The 16,699-nt window shown below is 47.3% G+C and overlaps 1 protein-coding gene across 4 annotated transcripts in view; it reads right to left on the bottom strand.

Annotated features, from left to right (window-relative positions):
- Positions 1–16,699, bottom strand: part of LOC139061386 (EGF domain-specific O-linked N-acetylglucosamine transferase-like) — a 309,778-nt gene that overhangs the window by 83,739 nt on the left and 209,340 nt on the right. The gene's annotated exons all lie outside the window — the stretch shown is intronic.

Raw genomic sequence — 16,699 nt, forward strand, 5'->3', positions numbered from 1 at the left:
CTTGTGCTTTGGCCAACACCAAGTCATGCCGCAAAAGATCTGCCTTTTCGGAAGGTAGAGGCCAGTTACCAAAGATTTCCGCTTCGGAGTGAGTGCGGCCATGCCTAGACGGCTAAGCATTGGATATTGTCACGCGGTCGTGACGTCAAAGGACACAGTACCAATACTGTGAAAAGCAAAACTAGCTTTTTGGGAGAACCTGTGCCCACAAAACAGGCTACACTTATAGCACAACGATAGCGGCGAACACGCTCGGCGATCGTCGAAAATCTGATCAGCGGGTCAAGCGCGTCGGCTTTTATACAGTATAGTCATTGAATTTTCCAGACTAATCGTCGGGACCCGCATGCCTTCTACAAAGTTCTACACCATTCGCGTCAAGCGATGAAATCAGATAACCCAAGGTTCGGCAACAACTGACTGCGGATAGAAGCATCGATAACTTTCCAAAAACTTCGGATACATGCAGGCGCGTCCCGCGCTGTGCGATAACATTTGTTAGGCGGCAAAACGTGTCGCCCGATACAGACAAGTACACGTGTCAATATGCATGAAAGGGTGGTGGCGGCCTTGGCAAAGAATACAACCACTGATGGGTGTGCCTCCAGGACTTATCACTGCCAACCTTATCACAATAAGCATCTTCAGCTATCTGCCCAGCATTGTGCTGCGTCGTAGTAAGCCTACTGCACACTTAACTGCCATTCTCTGCAGACTCTTTGAGTGGGACTGCTTTAAGTGCATGTTGCTTGCAGAAATGAAAGCAACTAGCCATTGCCTCAACAAGGTATGTGCCGCACCCGTGCATAGCCCAAGTGGTACAGGCACAAAGAAACCTCATGACATTCAAAATGGGTGCTGGCCTGCCAACAAACATGCATGCGTATGGTACAGGTATATATAACATTGACCCTTTTCGTGGAGCAGTTTGTTCTAGAGAAACAAAATGGCACCTTCTGCAGTGCACCGCACGTAGCCTCAACAACAGAGCACAAATATGAAACCACTACCATTTCTACCTTGCTTCTGTGCGATGAGCTGTCGGAAATGCGACTGAGTTTTCGCTAAGGCACTATGCTCCAATCATGCCAGATTGAATCATGTGGATTGAAGATGTGTGCAGCAGTTGGCTGCAAAAATTATGACTGACATATTAATGGATGAAATGGATCTGTGTAGCCAAGTTCGTGGACCGATGCTGCAACTGAACGTACAGTCGCGGACAGAATAAAGTGGACCACGGCGAAGGCGGCCGGAGCGGCCGGCGCTGCTATCGCGCTTCGCGCGCTCGCGACGAGAGTACCCCGGGTGACGTCAAACTTCTCCTCCGCACCCTCGCTCTCGCACTGGCGCTTGTCCCGCTTGATAAATTTCTAGTGCCACGTTCGGCTCCTCTGCTGCTGATGGTCGGGACGAAGCGGCGCGTGAATCGCCAGTAGTTCAGCACTTAGCGCTGTCGCGCAGTAGCGGACGGCCGCAGCCCATCAAAGCGCCGCGCTGTGAAGGAACCAAACTCGATGTTTTTCCTTTGTCGGCGATTTACAGTCGCGGACGGAATGAAATGAGCCATGGCTTCGCGCGAAAAACGCGAACCAGTGCGAACAAGTGAAGGTGCCTGATATGTGTTGAGACGTCTTTGCATGCGCGTCCCTTTTAGTTCGCAGCCTCTCCAGACCTCTAACATCGGCTTAGCGCTATTTAATCGTAGGGCGCAGCGCGAGGTGACGCCGCTACAGCGCCGCAACGTCTGGTGCGCTGCCGGAATGGGTTGTCGGGGGTGCACTGTTCTCTGCGCCCAGCTCACGCTGTTGCTGACGTCTGCCACCATAAAGCCACAGTCCCTATACATTTCTTTTTTCTGTCGCGTGACCACGATACCGCGTAGTCAAATGATAACTGCGGCGTCTCGCCCACTAGACTCCAAATTATCCGTGCGTGATAGGTTGTTGGAATGACGGTGCGCGACCTACTCTTTATATTTGCCCATGCTATCTCGCACTGCTAGGGTTTATTCGCAGGAGATAAAGCGACGAACTAAAAGGGACGCGCATGCAAGAGCAGACGTCTCAACACATATCAGGCGCCTTCACTTGTTGGCGCTGGTTCGCGTTTTTCGCGCGAAGTCATGGCACATTTCATTGCATCCGCGACTGTAAATCACCGAAAAAGGAAAAACATCGAGTTTGGTTCCTTCACAGCGCGGCGCTTTGATGGGCTGCGGCCGTCCGCTACTGCGCGACAGCGCTAAGTGCTGAACTACTGGCGATTCACGCGCCCCTTCGTCCCGACCATCAGCAGCAGAGGAGCCGAACGTGGCACTAGAAATTTATCAAGCGCGACAAGCGCCAGTGCGAGAGTGAGGGTGCGGAGGAGAAGTTTGACGTCACCCGGGGTACTCTCGTCGCGAGCGCGCGATAGCAGCGCCGGCCCCGCAGCCGCTCCGGCCGCCTTCGCCGTGGTCCATTTTATTCTGTCCGCGACTGTACGTGTTACCGGCATTTCGAGATGTACGGCTTTCCTAGAGGATACAGAAATTTGCTCATCCGCCAGCATTGTACCACTAACCTTCAAAGAAAGTGCTTCAGCCCTGGAACGTCGGCAAGAGTGCTTAGCGCTCATTAAACAATGACAAAAGGAGTAGTGCTACTTTCTGTTATAGTAAGTTTCGCGTACAGTATCAACACACATTTACCCCAACTGGCATGGAAAATTGCGCCCACTCTTTCGCCAACGTGTCAATGACGAGTTAATGGGCACATACTTCAATATATGCGCTCCATATAAGCACAATAAATGACGGACTGCACCAATAGCATACAAATGGTCGAAGCTGAATGTTGTGTGACGGTCCACAAGAGTAAGCAACTTACTAGCGATAATACATCTTTGCTACAAGCTTTTGCAAGGTATAAAACAGCTATGTTTCAAGCCTTGCATGCATGAAGAACAAATCTATCGGAAGTGAGCACACCTCGAGCGATTAGGCAGAGAATAATCAGATAGCGACCGCACCGAGGAAGTCAGAATTGTGACAAGCCACTGCTTCAAAATATTTGCCAAATAAAGAACGAAGAGAAAAACATACTCATCCTGATTCACTTCATGAGTCGAAATTTTGGATAGCTTGGAAAACATATTTGGCCCTGCTTTTAGAACAAGCACGATATACGCTGCTCGCGCTGTTTGGACATAGCTTAATCAGCTTCCAAAGCACTTTTGCATGTTTGCTGAAGCTGTGGTCAAAGCTTGGTATCGTCCACCCAGTCACCACTACGATATCTCCTAAAACAGAGGTTTGTTAAGCTGCACTGGCATCATAGAAACCCATTGTAATCATGGAGGCAACGGAGGCAGCTAAGGCAACCAGTGGACGTGTCACCATGTGATCAAACATTGCAGCACCCACGGGATCGCCGCGAAAAGGGTGAATAGTAATTCTGGGGTGATCACTTTTACAAGACTTCGCGCTAGGTGCGTTGAAGGATATGCCGGACAGTGCTCGTGGCACTGTGCAAAGATAGCGAGCTTGGCACAGAGCCAGGCTTGGCGTGTGAAATCTCATGAAACTTAAATGATACGTCTGAAAGATATTGTCAGAAAGTACTGCCCCAGCAAGTGTCTTGGCACAGTGATGGCGGGCGCTTAGTAGCTAGGTGACGCGCTGCACACAAATCGTAAGGGGTGATCGGCCCCACATGGCACTGCATTTCAGCGAAGTGGTGCCAGTTTTGCGGAGCACCAGATCACTTTCCAAACGCACCGTTACACATCGGGAAAATCTGGACGACTCGTACGCACTGCCTTCACATCTGCCACATTGTTCACCATCAATATTTTAAATGTCTGGCTCTTTCGAAAAGAGCCCGAACATTTTAGTGCTTTAGAAAAAAAAGAAAGAAAAAAGCTGCATAGTGCAAATTTTGGCCAACATTTACTGTGGCATTTACTTCAAATTCGTACTTGGCCGTTAGTGCATACAATTATCTCGAGCGAAGTTATGCCGTATTTTTGCCAGGTACATATTACCAAGGTTTCACTGTATTGGAAAAGAAACATGATTTATTTTTATGACAAAGATACAGCTTGGCAATTGACACAATTATCACTCCTGTTAATCTCCACACCTACGGAAATCATCTAGAGAAATAGTAGAAGCTGCAGGGATTAACAAAACATGTGATACTTGTGTCATTTATGCGTCCGTATCTTTGTCAGAAAAAGAAATCATGTTTTTTTCCTGAGTGGCCTCTGACAGGTTGCTGGGTTGCTCTGTCTATTTTTTCCCGTTTTCTTCTGTCGTGCAATGACATATAGTATATAGATCACGCACAATAAAACCCTCAGTTGCTAGTAGCGCCATGCTCCCATCTTTCTGTTGCCTTGTTTGCACTACACTTGCTCATGTGAATGGCCAAATGTTCAGTGTGGCCAAGCTTCCCATCACTCCATTCATAAATAGGTACTGCACTGTTTAGCACTGTTTAAACCCAAATTCGAGCATGGTAGAAACTAGTCAAGCTCAATAGGCACCGACAAAGACCGGTTCTGGGTGGCGAATCTGTCTGGCCACAACAGCGTATGCGGGCGGTGCGATAGCATCATGCTTTGGTGAGGAGGGAATGCAGTTTTGTTGCATTATGACAGATGAAGCAGCAGACATGTTCACACCATTTTTATGCTCTTTTATACAGGACACATAAAAATTGCGGTATCATCCCATATTTTGTAAATTTTCCTGATTTTAATCAACAATGTCAAGAATGAGGAGTGAAGGACATTGTAGCAGCAGTAATTGCTTAGTACAGCTCAAATAACATGCAGCCCTGCCCCTGAAATGAGCTACCAGCGAGTTCCCTGAGCAGATGACATCTGCTGGCCCCTCGAATAAACACACTTGCATGCGGCATTTTTCTTTTCACTATTCCGGAATGACCCTGCATTGCCCGTGGACACTACAGCAGCAGGTGTTACAGCACAGATATGAACAACTCCTCATTTTGGCAACATACTTGCTCTTCAGGCAGCTTGTTCCATTCCGCTATGCACTTTGGAAAGAAGGAACTAGCAAACAGGCATGTCCTGGGCCGGTATTCACATACATTTAGGGCATGATTGCTGTGCTTGGAGATGCAAAGTTTCTTTAGGTAAGTTTTCTTATTAATTCCAACGTTATCATAGAATACTTGAAAAAATAGCTTTAACCTTAGTTTTCATCGGCGTAAAGACAGCAATGCTCAACTCAATTCTTGCTTCACCATGGTAACACACTCCGTTTTTCTATACAGGCCCAGGACAAACCTGGCCACTCTGCTTTGAATACATTCTATATGAGAAATCGTAGTAGTTTCCGATGAATCCCTGTATGGAATCTATCGGAACCATAGATGGATCAATCTATGCGTGCGTGTATAGGTGACCTTGGGAGGCAAAGCTTGGATTATACATGGCACGATGTATTCAGACTAGCAAACTGTCATAATTTTCATGATTTAAAGGCTTTGTGACTCGCATGATTTGTCGTATTTCCACAATGTGCCAGTGGCGCCGATTTCTGACACTGCGCATGCATTTTTCATGTTGCTACAAAACTGATGTGCTTTCCATCCATGCATTTGAGGATGGGATGGAAATGTGTTGATCTGAACTACAGCAGTGGCTACATATCCTGCAAAGAAAAGGTAATTACCTTCAAGGCTCCTAGTGACCCAATATGGTTGCAAGTGTGGGCTCGTTCAATCCTAAGCAATGATAGCTAATGCCCCGCAACTATGTTGGCGAGAAACACTTCTTGGTGAGCGAAATGGAGAATATGCGGAGTTACGATCGGCCTGCAGGGATACTGTTCTGCAAAGCTATTTCAGCCCGCTGCACGTGCTTCGATCGACCCGGGGTGCTGGCGCCCTTCAGAGAACCAGCGACGACGACAGCGCTAACCGACCATGAACTTCCTTCAGAGAACTGCGGACTACGGCAGCGTTAATCCACTATGCGCCTCGTTCGGAGAATCGGCGACGGCAGCAGGGCGGGCCACATTTGGCGCCCAACGTACTGTTGGTTGATTTGCCGGGTCTTTATGGTCTCTCTCGGCAGCAAGAAGAGATTCCCTAACAAAGGGTGTTTTGCGGTACGTGGGCCCCAGGATTCGTCACAGTCTGCTGACACTCGTGGCGACTACAGGAGAAAGGCAGCTCTGGAATTTAGAGGCGCAAGACAATGGGCAACCGGCGACCGCGCTGCGGGGGTCAGCTCAGGGAACCGACGCGCCTTTCAAGACTCAAGATAATGGACAATCGGCGGCTCGACTGCGTTGACGTTTGACGCTGCGAATCGGCGGCGAACTGCCGATTTTCCCTCACCTAGGGATCTAGGGAGCACGGAGTGTTTATAAGCGGCTGTTTGTCGCTGCTAGAGTGTGCTCATCGTCGTGCTCTGCGCTCGTGTTCGTGAGCTGTGTGCTCGTTTGCTGTATGCTTCATCTTGCGCGCTCCATTTGGGAGCCACGCTAGACTGTCGATGTATCTCTTGTCTAAAACGTAAATACTGTAAATAAACCCAGTACGCCTAGTCCTATCCCCCCCAAGTTACACTCTACGACCATCAACCCTTACAACTGGTGGCAGCAGCGAGATCATCCAACAACTCCTACAGCGGCATTATGGCAAAGTCCTTCTAGTTGAGTTCTCTAAGTTCCTTCTAGCTGTTTTGTTCTCAGATGCTGTGCTGTCAACTTTCTCTGACTGTCCCAGCTACTTGTCTTGCATTTGCAAAAGATACTAAATGAATGCGACATGAAGTACGTGAAGTGTGACGGAAACTTTGGTAGGTAGAGGTACCAACCTACATGCTGCTTGTGACAGTGATCAAGTTGAGATGAGGCCCCTTGCCGCCTCCCGTGTTTGCAATGAGTTTGTGTGTTTGTGCCACTGCTTTGAAATTTGGGGACGTAAGCGCCGGTATTGGAAACGAGCACATTTATTCACGCATGGAAGCGTCAGATGGTCCATGATAGCTTTGAACCAGCCGTGCACGCCCTTCCATTCTCTATGAGCTGACTCGAACAATAGAGGGCATGTAGGTGCCATGCTCTCTGCCACGACTTTACTGGGACGCGGAAGCAAGTGCTGTTTCACCTCCCAGGGATGGAAGCGGTCAAGGAAGTCTTGGAGCAGCAAATTTGGCACAACGGAGCAGGTTTGGAGCATTAATTGTCCATTTTGGAACGATATTAATGAAATTTGTTACATTTGAGAGAGAAAGGTAAATTCTAGTGACTATTGGAAGCGGAATTTCGATTTAGGGCCTGATATTTGTTTAAAATTTTTTCAAAACTTCGAAACTTCGAAAAAAATGAGAAGCACGAAATTTATAACTTCAAAGCTCTGCATCAAGAACAGATATCGTGGTTCTGTAAACAGCATCCATTAGATAATTCAATGCGGACAAATCCGATATGTCAAATTATATCTTACGCGAATTTGTTGCGCTGTGGACAAGGGTTCTGCAAAAACTGTATTTCCGTATTACCAATTTCCTTCAGATTCATGTGTAACATGTGTAACGTTTTGAAGCAGCTTGGTAAAGTTCAATGTGAGTGACATACAGGCATACGAAGTGTGACGGAAACTTTGGTCGGTAGAGGTACCAACCTACATGCTGCTTGTGACGGTGAGCTGCGAATCGGCGGTGAACTACCGTTTTTCCCTCGCCTAGGGATCTAGGGAGCACGGAGTGTTTCAAAGCGGCTGTTTGTCACTGCTAGAGTGTGCGCATCGTCGTGCTCTGTGCTCGTGTTCGTGCTCATGAGCTGTGTGCTCGATTGCTGTATGCTTCATCTTGCACGCTCCATTTAGGAACCACGCTAGACTGTCAATGTATCTCTTGTATATGTATATATACAAGATATATATATTGTAGCGTTCCTAGTTAAAGGACACAGTAGACTTAAAGCGTTGCTGTGGAACTGGCGTCCATCTCGTCTACATTTATTTCTCACTTCTCTTCTTCTGTCCCCCCGGTTCCCGCGCTTCTTCATCTTCTATTCGAAGGCTCATACCGCTTCACCCTTCCAGGTTTCTTTTGCTAACCCCTCCTGGGGTAATAGTTGAAAACGTTTCCAATCGAAGCACATTCAACTGAGCCCCGTTCACCAATGTACCACACAGTCTTCAATATTCCTTTCTGAGTGGCTGTCTTTGTCACAGAGTAAGGACCATAAAATTTGGCACTGGATTCTCTTACTCCTTTCCTAACTAGGATGAGGTCGGTGACTTGAATGTCTGGGATAGCTGAGCAATGTCTCTTGTCAAAATTTTTTTTTCATTCGTTTACGGTACTTCTCCTCCTGTGATTTTTGTTTCCTTTCCTCGACGATCTTGAGATTGTCTAACAGCCCCAGTTCAAGGTCCGCTTGAAGAATAGGGGTCTCTCCTGAAGAAGCGAACTGCGGGCTGCATCCCAAGCCACTGGTGTAGGAGCGATTGTGATGTCTTACAGCTGCTTCTAAAGAGCATTTCCATCCACCAGGGAAACTATCGTACATCCTGATGTATTGCTTCACATCTCGTATAGCACGCTCTGCAAGCCCATTCGCCGCGGGATGGTATGGTGCACAGAATTTGATTGATATATTGTGGTCTCGAGCCCATCTTGCTAATTTTTCACTCTTGAACGCTGGTCCGTTGTCACATACGATCTTTCTGGTTGTCCTAAACATATCCCGTTTGAGGAGGGCGATGACACTATTCGCATCTTCTTGTCCTGCCCGTGCCGCGACCATCCTGGTGCACTCATCTATGGCCAGAAGAAAAGCTTGCGTTTTTCGGACTCCTTCTCGTTTCTTATTTAGCTCGGCAAAATCCAGGTGTATAACTTCAAAAGGCACGTTCGAGTGGCAAGGTATTATCATGGCGTCTGTAGGCTGCTTGTATTTCACTTTGTTGACTTGACAAATGTGGCATGAACGAACGTATTGATTGACGTCTTCTTTCATGTGAGGCCACGTAAATCTCTTGACTAGCTTGTTGTATGTGCGCCAAAATCCGTCGTGTCCTCCAGATTCTGGGCTATCGTGGTACAAATAAAGCACCTTGGGAACCAGCGTTGGCGGGACTTGACAGCGACCTGCCATAAAAATTAATTGTTCAGTGCCTTCCCACAATTTTACTTCATTGATTTCTACCGATTGTTCTTTATTGGCCTGTATCATCAGTCGAGACAATGCATCTGCATCAGTCAAAAGGGGTCCAGGTCTGTGGGAGATGGTGAAATCAAACTGCTGCAAGTAGTTCACCCATCTGGCGATACGTCCCTTAAGTTGGGTCATATTCAAGAGATGAGTGAGTGCCTGGTGATCCGTGAACAAAGTAAACTTCGCACCTTCTAGGTACGTACGGAAGTACTGAATTGCTTTAAGGACAGCAAGAGCTTCCTTTTCAGTAGTGGTGTAGTTGACTTCAGGTGGCTTGAGGGTGTAGCTGTAGTAGCCTACTACATGTCGCTTTTCTCGGCCGGATGCTTCTGGACATTTCTGGTACAAGACTGCACCTGTTCCATAATGTGAGGCGTCGGTATTCAGTTCAAAGGGTAAAGTGAAATCTGGTATGCGTAGAATAGGGTCAGCAGAGATTCTGTGCACCAGATCACGGTAGACTCTCTCACATTCCTCATCCCACTCGAATGGAACTTCTTTCTGCGTTAGGCGCGTGAGGCATCTTGTTTTTATAGCAAAGTCTTTTATGAAAGGTCTGAAATGTCCGGCTAATCCCAAAAATACACGCAATGAGTGGACGTCATACGGTTTAACCAGTTGGGATATTCTCTCGACGGACTCTTGTTTCGTGCTTTTGGTAGTCCCATCAAATACTCTTCCAAGAAACACAACTTTTCTTTGAAAGAATGCACTTTTCTTAAAATTAACCTTGAGTTGTGCCAAGCTCAAGGCATTTAATACCTGAGAAAGGTGTTCCTGATGTTCAGCCTCTGTTTTGGAGAAGACGATAATATCGTCTATGTACACGTTACAAAAGACACCCAGAAAAGGCTTCAGGACTTCGTTCATAATCTTCTGGAACCATGCTGGCGAGTTTTTCCAGCCGAAAGGAAGCCGGTTATACTCGTACAGATCAAAGGGCGTGATAAAAGCAGTGTACATTTTTGTTTCTTCGGTTAGCGGGATCTGCCAGAAACCTTTGCACAAGTCAATGCGTGAAAAAATCCGGCAACCACCTGTCTCATCTATAATCGTGTCTATCTTCGGCATGGGAAATGGTATAAGGTCTGTTTGGCGATTGAGAACCCTGTAATCTGTGCACAGTCGGAAAGTTCCATCTTCCTTCGGCGCAAAAGTTATGGGAGAAGCGAAGGGTGACACCGAAGGCCGGATTATATCGGCGTCTAGCATCTCCTGCAATTCTTTCTTCAACCATATCTTACGTTCTCGTGACATGTTATAAGGTGTTTTTCGGATGACAGTCTTGTCAGTTAGTTCGAAAGGCACCTTGTGCGACTTCATCTCTTGTGGATAGCTTCCTACGCATACCAGTTCAGGGTAGGTCGTTGCAATATCTTCCGCGCACTTGACAATTCGCAGGTTATCTTTTCTATCTTGCTGTGTCTCTTCCCTTGATAGTCCTTCCACTAAAACTGCATCGTCCCAATATACGTTGATTTTTAGTTTCTTTATGTCTGGTCTGGATAGCAGAAAGTCGTACGTCACCCCCGTTATCACCAGTACGTCACTCTCTATTTCATGACCTTGGAACTCGATGTTTACTGAGGCCCACTGATTATGCATTGTCACTTTTCCATCGTACCCTTGCACCCGTAGTACTCTTCCACTATGCAGGTGACTTGAATCTACCAGCTTGGCATTTATTATAGACACAGAAGCACCGCTGTCAACCAAAGCCATCATATGTCTATTTCCCACTTTGACAGGAATGTGAAGTAAGCTAGAGCAAGTTAAATAAACAGTCTCAGTTGTGGTCATCGGGTCGGACTGATCACCCTTGTTTATTAGTTTTTTGTTGTCGGAGAATCTTGAGCGTCTGAAAGTATGGGGACAGGGTCGTTGTCGACGTTATTCACTCGACCTCTGGGAGCACGCCAACCCAAGCTCTCTGTACTGCCTGCAAGGCGGCTCGGTTCTCGCGGATTACGGCTTGACCAATCCGCGCCGGTCCGTCTGAAGCGACTGCTTGAGCCAGCGGTTATATTTTCGTCTGAAGTAGATGGCATGTCGTGAAGGCACTCCAAGAGCCCGTCTATAGTTTTAGGTGATCGTGCTTGCGCTATCTTCAGGACTTCCGCGGGCAATCCGTGCATTATTAGAGCTACTATGGCAGAAGGAGGAAGCATAGGCTCGGCCAGCTTTAAAAGGCGGCGTTTTTCAAAGAAATACTCGACGGGGGAGCCCTGCGTGAATTTGAAATTGAGCGCGGCGTCCCATCTTTGCACTGGGTTGCTTCGGAATGTCTTCAAGAATTTTTCCTTCCACTGGTGCCAAGAGTTGCCAACATCTTCAATAATGTGCAGATCGTACCACTTACGTGCAACACCTCTTAAATAACTACGCATGTTGGTAATTTTGTCCTCATTAGAGTGCCATTTGTTCTTCCCAGCGGCATATTCATAGAATTCAAGCCAATTTTCTGGGCTTGAAGACTTGCCGTCGAAAGTATCGGGTTCGACAAATTTAGTCGCCGGCTTCTCAGCGTTTAGAGAGCTTATAAGTGACGTCACCAGTTGGTTTTGTTGCGCCATCTGTTCTTGTTGTAGCTGAAGAGCTTTCAAAACGAGGCTCACCTCTTCTGTCGAAGACCGTGATGCAGTGTCCTTTCGACGCATGGGTTCAAGAACTAATTCGTCGAAGATCGCCAGACGCAAGTTCACTTTCACCGCACCCTTCCGACGTAGTTCAGCAATGTCTATGGAAGCCTTCTCTAAAACCAAGTTCACGAGGTCTGCCGAGTTGAGTTCGCGAGGTAGTTCCACCGCTGGTTCGTCTTGAGCTTGGTATCTCGAAAAGATGATCTTCTCTGCGGAGGTCTCCTCGAGGAAAAATGTCACCCACATGTTGGAGTCAGTTGTCGGCTGCGCCAAAATATTGTAGCGTTCCTAGTTAAAGGACACAGTAGACTTAAAGCGTTGCTGTGGAACTGGCGTCCATCTCGTCTACATTTATTTCTCACTTCTCTCTTCTCTTCTTCTGTCCCCCCGGTTCCCGCGCTTCTTCATCTTCTATTCGAAGGCTCATACCGCTTCATATATATATATATATATATATATATATATATATATATATATATATATATATATATATATATATATATATATATATATATATATATATATATATATACTAGATTATGGCAGACCAGTTCTGTGGAAGCCTTCAAGGTGAGTAAAATTAATGACAGGGAAAAATTGTCATCCACCTAAGTAGGGCATGTAGCTACAAAGGAAACTCATACAGGCTTCTCAGAAAACCCCATTAAATTACATACCGGAGTTGCCAATTAAATGCGGTGAAGAAAAAAATAAGCAAGGGCTTTCCATGAACAACACCCACTCCACGTTGATAGGCTTATGTTAATGCTGGTCAACTTGTTCTTCTTCATTGTGAACAAGCAACCAATATTTAACTTTACTGAACTTACGTTTAGTACCCTACTTATTCAATAAGGTGCCAATACGTTGAGAAATGACTGATAACAACATATATAGCAAACTAGCTAGGTCATGTGTGGTACTTTTTTGCAACAAAAGAAAGCACAAGAGAACAAAGCCTGCAAAATGTTTCTAAAACTCCATGTGACAATGTGTCCCTGCACGTGTAATATAAGTGGCCTCAGGCGTAAACGTCATCATGTGCGCACCGTGTATACGTATTACGAACGTGCAAACCTGGGGCAAGGTCTTGTAACGGTTCCGAAAGTGAACTGTTACAAGATTGCGCTACTTCACATTTGGTAGGGACCAGATATGCACAGCAAAAACGGCTGACACGTCGAGAATGAAGCCCAGCAGCTCACTGCCCCTATCTGACGAAGTTTCCATAAATATTGATGCAATATTTGGTGCACATAAGCATTGTCACAGTCAGAGCGGTTTATTTTTACTTTTTATTTATTTCAAGGGCTTTCTTTCTCGTTAAAAAAAGTCTTCATGAATCCCGAGTTGTTTTAAATGCTGTTATCGGTCATTTGTAACTGTCACAAAGACCTTTTTCACTGACATTTCGCTCGATTATGTATATTGATCAATTTAGCTAATTAAACACATTCGTGCACAATGAATGAGAAATATTTACAGAGGCCACCATGAACAACACTCTTCAAGGTACAGTGAATGCTGTTCGAGTAGCACCCTTTGGTAATTTTTAGTTCTAGGCGACCTGCAGTTAAGATAGCAGTATGCTGCAGAATAAATGTGAAGCGACGTGTTGGTCATTGCAGATTTGCCAGTATTTCACATCACTTGCAGAGAAAAAGCTCTAACATAATGTAACAGATACGAAAGGCACGAACAAGAAGAGAGGAAAGGGAAGAAGAGAACGAGGAGTTTGAGAGGCCGGGCTGCGCTGCGATCACGCTACGACCATCGTCCATCTCCTGTGAATAAAACCATTTCTTCGCAACTCATCGCAACAGTTGTGGTGGAGGTTCTGGGTAATCGATACCCGAAGACGGAGGCTGCATCACAAGTTCTTCGACGGAGCCGTCGCCTTGCTGGACTCCCACCGAATCCACCAGAGTTGAATATGTCCCACGGCGCAGACGAACAACGGCCCATTCCAACTGCTGCGCCGACCAGTTCCGTCTTACAACTGAGAGATGCGCGTCCCTTTGCCGGAAGATCGGACGAAGACGTCGAGGAATGACTCATCCATTAATCATCCATTATAACCGGGTGAGGGCCGCTAACAAGTGGAACAGCGCTTCTTAGCTTTCGAACGTGGTGTTCTTTCTAACGGATACTGCATTGTTGTGGTTCGACAATCACGAGGAAACGTTCACAACATGGAGAAGGTTTGTTTCGGAAATCAAAGAACGATTCGGGGACTCCGCGACGAAAAAGAAAAGGGCAGAATAGACGCTACTGCAACGTGCGCAAGTGCCAGGCGAAACATCCACGACCTACATGGAGGCAGTAATAAAACTGTGTAGGATGGTGGACTCTGGAATGTCTGAGGAAGACAAAGTCGGGCACATCCTAAAAGAAATTGCCGAGGATGTTTATAACTTCCTCATCGCAAAAGACAACCTGGCTTCCGTCGCTGACATCATTCGGCACTGTCGTACTTTCAAGCAACTGAAGACAAGGCACATCACGCCGAAGTTTGGCAGGCTAGCCAATGTGACGACAGTTGCAAGCGTGGACACCAACCAGCCCCTCGATCTGGCATCAACGATCCGACTAATAGTTCGGGAAGAGCTAAGCCTGCACGCGCAAGTGACACATCCAGGCACTCATAGCTTCTGCCTATCACCAGATTTCGAGCCAAACGTGGCATCCTTCTTCCCGTATCCTGCGGCGAGAGGCACTGAGGATCATGAACTCGCGCCCCGACAGCAGCCACGTTTCTACGACAGAGGCCCTACCTATGACGCTTAGCCACAATGAGAGCAGCCGCGTTTTCACCCCCGAGGCCCTGTGACTTCTGTCAGGCCGCGACAAGAACAGCACCGACCCTACTACCACGACGCAACTTATGCACGATATAACGGATTTCAGCAAGCAGCAGAGACATGTTATCCACATGACAACGAACTTTCACGCCGACCGCAGCCACCTAGCATTCGTTTCGAGGAAGACGCTGTGAACCGCGACCCTCCCGTGTGCTACAACTGCGGTTCCACAGGCCATTTAGCGCGCTATTGTCACCAAGGCCATCAATCACGTAGGACACCACCGATGTTCTCGCCACCCAGAACCCGTAATTCATATGACTTGCGGACGACCGATTTGCTCCCAATGGACCACTTCGCACACGAGACCAGGCGCAGCGATTCGCCAGCATCTGAGCGGAGTTTGACGCCACCAAATAACCGTCCCCGTCGCTCACCGTCCCCTCAGCGCCGTTCTTCCTCACCGCCGCCGGGAAACTAGCATCCGCGGCCAGGGGAGGTGTGGTCGCCGGACGGTCTTTGCAAGAAATACCTCTGCCTGTTGTGATGTTCAAAAACAAAGTGAATGTCTCGATTGACGGAATACCGACCATGGCGTTAGTTGATACTGGGGCGACTGTGTCTGTGATGAGCCTCGCTATCAAAAACCGGCTAGGCCACAAAGTTATGTTTTCTTAGAACGACGGTATTACCTTTCGTGGAGTAGGCAGCGAGTGGCTTCATCCCCTTGGTGTTTGTGCTGTGAGTGCTTTGTTGGCTGGGAAAGTGTTTGTGTCGGAATTCCTTGTTCTTTCTCGATGTTCGCACGACGTTATTCTTGGTATCGATTTTCTTGAACAGTGCGGCGCTTCTGTGGGCTGTAGTTGTGGCGAAATCTGATTGAACGAGTTATTTATATCAGCACATTCCGAACAAAGCTTGGGTGTTGAAGACACACAGACACATTCAGTGTTCTTGATGAAGTGATTGCACCATCGTGGTGCCTGACGCCCGTTCGTGTTTTTACAACTACTGTTGATGCTGATTGTATTGACCTTGTAGTTAGGCCTCTCTGCATAAACTGTGCTAAAAAAATATACTTGTGCCCTGCTCTGTCGTGTGCATGACGAAAGGAGTCGCCACATTGTGGGCTCTGAACTGTTCCGCCACGCCGGTTGTCCTTCCTCGCGGTATGAAAATCGCTCTTTTCGATGAAGCCGCATGTAGCTCACTAGCGGCACTAACTACGGACGTCTCTACAGCTTGCTCTCCTTGCGATAATCGCCATTCTGAAGAGCTCATGCTTGGCATGATCAGCAGGGCTCTCGGTACATCGGAACGGCAAGCACTGGTACAAGTCCTTGCCAGGCATGAGGCTGCATTCGACTTCACGCATGGAGATGCATCCCTTCATTTACCGTCGTCCCGCGCTCGTCACAGAATACATACCGGCTCAGCACACCCCATCCGCCAGAAGCCCTACCGAGTGTCATCGTCCGAGAGCAAAGTTATTGCCGAGCAAGTCAAGGAGATGATGAACAAAGGTGTCGTTCAAGAGTCATCTAGTCCATGGGCAGCCCCAGTAATCCTGGTCCGAAAAAAAGATGGCTCCTGGAGATTCTGCGTGGATTACAGACATCTAAACGCAGTGACGAAGAAGGATGTCTATCCACTACCGCGAATCGATGACGTCATTGATTGCTTACACGCTGCTTCTTACTTTTCAACACTTGACTTGCGATCGGGGTATTGGCAAATACCTATGAACCCTGCCGACAAGGAAAAGACCGCTTTCGTGACTCCAGATGGCCTATTCGAATTTAATGTTATGCCTTTTGGCCTTAGCAATGCTCCTGCCACCTTTGAAAGATTCATGGACCCAGTACTACGTGGTCTAAAGTGGGAGATATGCATGTGTTACCTCGATGATGTCGTAATCTTTGGCCGCACGTTTGAAGAACATAACGAACGCCTCAGCCTCGTTCTCGACTGCATTGAGAAAGCTGGACTGGTCCTAAACTAAAAAAAGCGTCGGTTCAGCGAACGTCAAACACTGGTCCTGGGAAACTTAGTCGACAAGGATGGTGTCAGAC

This window comes from Dermacentor albipictus, chromosome 6, assembly GCF_038994185.2.
Source record: "Dermacentor albipictus isolate Rhodes 1998 colony chromosome 6, USDA_Dalb.pri_finalv2, whole genome shotgun sequence".
Lineage (NCBI taxonomy): Eukaryota > Metazoa > Arthropoda > Arachnida > Ixodida > Ixodidae > Dermacentor > Dermacentor albipictus.